We start from the raw sequence: 5644 nt of genomic DNA, 5'->3' as shown, positions 1-5644 counted from the left end.
GAAGTGGGAAGATTTGCATAACACCGCCCAAATGTTCATGCAAGGAAAGAAGGCGTAACTTTTATTCTCGCTGTAGTATTGTTGCTGCTGCCATGTCGTGAATGCGCTGTGTTATTCATTGTGAAAGCGAAACTACTTTGTTTGGTCTTCCAAAAGAGGACGATATCCGCTTCGTCATGCCTAGAGCTGATCCGTGCTGGTTGCTGAGGAAATGCATCAGCTTCGTGCTGTGAATCGCCGGATCAGCTTTCACCGTGGACAAAGCGGAGTCCAGCCTGGGGTCGTCACATGTGGTTGCCGCACGCCCGCCGGCCGCACCTTCGTCAAATCCGCCGGCCGTGCCTTTTTTTAAAGGCCGCCGGCCTCCACTCACTCAAGCCCACTATGTGATGCTGTGTGACGCTTTTTATGGAAGACTGTTTCCTGAACCTGCAGAGTAGCATACATACATGGGTCTGTGATCAAAGGCTATTCTATTAAGTTGGGCAGTTCCAACTTTGCAAGGACAGTCTGGCACTTCTGACTCACAGCCTGTAAGTAAATTTTTTTATATTTAAAGAATTTGCCACTGATGATTCGAATGTGAGTAGCGCTTGTTGTTTGTCATTTCTCCGATCACAAATGCAGACATGGTTTTATGTTTACGTGGCGTAATACGCAACGGAACGCGTAAAAACACAGTATAAGTCATTATAATCAGTAATTATGTCCCCACTGGATGCAACAAATGCCTCGTTTGTAATGGGTTTTGTCTCGCCGTGCCGGGAGACGGCATCAGAATGTGTTAAGGGGCGTAACATTTCCGTCACACGCTTGAGGTATTCAGGCAATCACAACGCACTGGATAGCTGACCAATCAGAGCACACCTCGCTTTTCAGACCGATGAGCTTTGTAAAAATTGACGCGTTTCAGAAAGGCGGGGCATAGAGGAGAAACAATAATGTACAGTATGTGAAAAATAATGTGTTTTTTTAACCTTAAACCGCATAAACACATTTCATTACACCAAATACACAAAATAATGTTCTTTTTAGCAACATCATATGACCCCTTTAAAGAATGTGGGTAACCAAACAGTTGACAGTAGCCGCTGACGCTCTCTCTGTCTGTCTGTCTGTCTGTCTGTCTGTCTGTCTGTGTGTGTGTGTGTCTGTGTCTGTGTCTGTGTCTGTGTCTGTGTGTCTGTGTGTCTGTGTCTGTGTGTGAGTGTGTGTGTGTGAGTGAAGAGTTTGGTTCCAAAATGCTATAAATCCAGTTTGATTCATTTGAGTAAAAATGTGTTTTCTTTACCAAGAAAGTGGCAAGATGGAAACCACTATTTTCTGTTTCAGACTTTCATAGCATCTTTAGGTTATAATAACATTAAAAAAATTCTAATCCAGATTTTGATTTTCAAAGATTTATTATAAAATTTTATTATTTTTTTCCCCCAAAATGCAATAAATCCTTGACACGTTTTTTTTTTTCAAAATGCAATAAATCCATTGAATCAATATAAAAAGTTTTTATTTTATATATATTGAAACTGTTGAAAATACACAACATGGTTAATCCACTTATGACAGTCTCTGAACTTGGTCAATACTAATCTTATATACAGGCAATGGATTAAAAAATACATTCAATCAGTCATCGCTCCCAAAATGAATTCAACCAGTCGTCTTGTTAATGCTATAAATTAATTACAGCAATAAAATAAAATGTCATCATGAACAAGAACATGAACAACAATATCACATTAGACCACAGAAATTCCAAAATTACATTTCCCTTACATTCAACTTCCAAAAGTGTATTAATCTTTGCCATTTTACATTCATTAGTTGACTAGTGCTATAAGCTGTATTACCAAAAACATATATGGCATTAATAAAAACACACTGACAAGCTACGCAATATCGCGTTCATAATCTAATGCGACTCGTCTGCGTTTATGAACGCGATATTGCATAGTCAGTGATCTACGGCTCTGTGTATCCATCTGAAAGCAAGTGGTGGAGATTTACTATTAATCACAGAACCGGCTTTACTGACGAGATGCGCATGACAATCACATGCGATTTAACTAGGATGCCAGGTTTATTCAAAGCGCCACCATTACTGTCGAGAGTGCAGTGATTGGTTGAGCGGATATATCGCATTCTGCAGAGAAGGGAGACTGGTGTTTGTCGCGGTTTGGAAAGAAAATGAGAAAACATGACAATAACTCGGTGGATATCGCATTTTGCGTAAAATTAAAAATGGACTTTTCAATACCGACCATATACAATACTGATCAATAAAAAAAAGGCGTTTTATAGTGTTTTGGAACCAAACTCTTCATATATATATATATATATATATATATATATATATAATTTTACTAATACTATAATAATATTTGGAATGACATGAGTAACTAAATGATGACAGTATTTTGAGTGAACCATGCCATTATAGTATTCACTCTCACAAACAAATGCCACTGTGACTAACTTGGCCAGTGTAATACATTGTATCTTCCCTCTGTCAAAATTGTGAAGGCTAAATATTATATAGGATCAAACCAGTACATCTGTGTAAATATAATGAATGTATGATATTCACAGAAGCTTTAACGCAGCAGTAGTGTATGTGCTGGAGCCTTTGTGTGAAGTTCAACTCTGGTGTAATTTCCTGACCCCATCCCGTCCTCTATCTCTCTGTCTCCATTTGCTTTACATTTCATTCACTGTCAAATCCATTAAAGTCATACAAAGCCTATAAATGAATAAATTAAAAGTAAAGAGTCATTATTAACTAAACCCTCACATTATTGCAAATCTCTATGCAAATGTTTTTTTTGTAATGCAAAGAAACTTTTTGGAAATGTTGTGCATATATACGTCTTTAGAACCCAGAAGGTTCTACACACCCAGCACTTCAGCATTGTGTGCGTCACTAGCGTACAGAGACATTGTGTTGTACCTTTTGTGTTTTTTGCCAGAATCTCAGGGGAGATACCCAACATCAGATAGAACACTATTCAGAGAACAAGGTTTGTTCCTGAAAGCCTTAGAATATGTGTCTGTGTGCAGGCGGGTGCACGAGAGACTCACACGTGAGGACAGAGTGACGCCAGTTGGGTCTTTCTTTAATGGCGACTTGTCACAGTGCCAAAAGCCTCACAGAAGCAGCTCTGTCATTGAAGTGGGAGCGAGCCCTCGAGGGGAGGGTGTCTCCTTTTACCAGTCAGACAGCTCCGCTAGGATGAATTTAAATTGTTTAAGCTCAGCTTTGAAGGAGTACTAAAGCTAAACACTGTTTTTACAAGCAATGTTAAGGACGTTGGGCTTTATTCACAAATAATTACCTTTAAGTTTTGTAATTATGTGAGTCAAAAACAGTCTCATGCTAAATGTCCACTGGATTTACAACAGGTTGGTACGCACGTTAATTTATTACCCTTGTCCTAATGTTAATGCATTTTGATTATTCTGGACTATGGGTGAGTAGCTTACTGCACACCCAGGTGATCTCCATGTAAGGGTATGTTGCACAACAACTTCTGTACAGCCATTATTCATATAGAGATCTTTAAATACAGACACTAGTGCCATTCTCAAAAGCTGTAAAAAAAAAAAAAAAAACACACTGTTGATTTTTTTTTTAAAGGGGTCATATGATGTTGCTAAAAAGAACATTAGTTGGTGTAATGAAATGTTTATGAGGTTTAAGGTTCAAAAAACACATTATTTTCCACATACTGTACATTATTGTTTCTCCTCTATGCCCCGCCTTTCTGAAATGCGTCGATTTTTACAAAGCTCATCGGTCTGAAAAGCTAGGTGTGCTCTGATTGTCCAGCTATCTAGTGCGTTGTGATTGGCCGAATACCTCAAGCGTGTGACGGAAATGTTACACCCCTTACCATACTGTCATGCCGTGCCGGGGGGGTGCAACGAGACAAAACCAATAAAACCCATTATAAACGAGGCATTTGTTGCATCCAGTGGGGACATAATTACAGATTATAATGACTTATACTGTCTTTTTACGCATTGCGTTGCATCGCGCCGCGTAAACATAAAACCATGTCTGCATTTGTGATCAGAGAAATGACAAACAACAACCGCTACTTTACACTGCTCAAAACTCGCGTTTGAATCGTCAGTGGCAAATACTTTAAATATTAAAAACATACTTACAGTCTGTGAGTCAGAACAGCCGGCATTGTAGTCTACTCTACCAGGAAACAGTTCTCCATAAAATGCGCTGCACACATCTGAATATTTGGGTTGAACTGTTCTGGAACAGTGTTGTAGATACAACTTAACCACTGATTTCTAGCCGTGTCCTCTTTTAGAAGGCCAAACAAAGTATTTTCGCTTTAGCAATGAAACACACAGCGTCTTCCGAACTTGGCGGTGGCAGCAACAATAAAGTTAAGCCTTCTTTCTTTGCTGAACATTTGGGCAGCATTATGCAAATCTTCATGTGTTTGAACGAGGCGTTTTAGGAGGGCTTGGACGAGTCTTAACTTTTCATAAAGAATACATCTTTGGGTTTGAGACTTTAGTCTTTGCAACTTTAGGGATCTTATCTATTCACGAAGAGCTTGTAACACTCCAAAGAGAAAGGAAAACTTGAAATCGCATCATAAGACCCCTTTAAGGATAATCTATCCCAGATCAAGATAGAATGCTTTTCATAATTGTTTTTTAATTAATTAACCAAATGATTATTATTTGTTTAATATATATATGTGTGTGGTTTTGTTTGTTTGTTTTAGTTTCAATTTGGTTTATTTATTTAAATTTCAACCATCCATCCAACATTTATATTTATTTATCTGTCCATCCAGCCATCCATCCATCCATCAATCATTGATATCCATAATCCATTCACATCTATTAGTTTATTATTTCCATCCAGTTTATTTATCCATCCATCCAATTCGTTTATATTTATCCATCCATCCCGTTCATATTTATCCACCCATCCATCCTGTTTAGATTTATCCATCCATCCATCCATCTTGTTTTTTGTATTTTAATTATTTATTTATTTGTATTTGGTGTATGGTTTTTGTTGGTTCTTATGTTTTATATAAATTTATTACATGGCTCTGTGGAATATTTGATTCTGATTGGTCAATTGCGACATTCTGAGGTCTGTTATCCCTCGATGATAACCTGTAAAAGCTGATAACACAGGCTCATCTGGGTAACTGAAGTCAGCGCTATACGCTTGCTAGGAACAGTTTTCTTGGTAGATTGGTTAGCTAATAAAATTTGAGAACTCAATTCAATATAATGTGTGCAATTTAATTACATCCTGGTATCGCAGACTCACTCTCTTGTTCCATACAAATGCAGCTGCTGCCATTTTGCAATGATGGTTTTGCACACTATAATGAATTATAAGGTAACTAACAAGCTGGTAAGATTTTAAAACAGTTTTGTCTTAAATATATTTTATCATCCGCTTTGCATTGGGGTCCTGATCACCTTGTCGGGGGTTATTCTGCTTACCAACTGGCTGGATGTACATTATCCCTTACTTAGAATCAGTTTCATTGTAAACTGATTGATGAACCGTGATTTAATGCAAATGTGTGTATATGTATGGTTGGTTAGTGAATAGCAGCCATTGTAATCAGATGTGACAGTTTTGCATTACATC

This window comes from Sinocyclocheilus grahami, unplaced genomic scaffold (genome assembly GCF_001515645.1).
Source record: "Sinocyclocheilus grahami isolate Dianchi unplaced genomic scaffold, SAMN03320097.WGS_v1.1 scaffold1068.1, whole genome shotgun sequence".
Classification (NCBI taxonomy): domain Eukaryota; kingdom Metazoa; phylum Chordata; class Actinopteri; order Cypriniformes; family Cyprinidae; genus Sinocyclocheilus; species Sinocyclocheilus grahami.
This window is presented reverse-complemented; position numbering follows the sequence as displayed.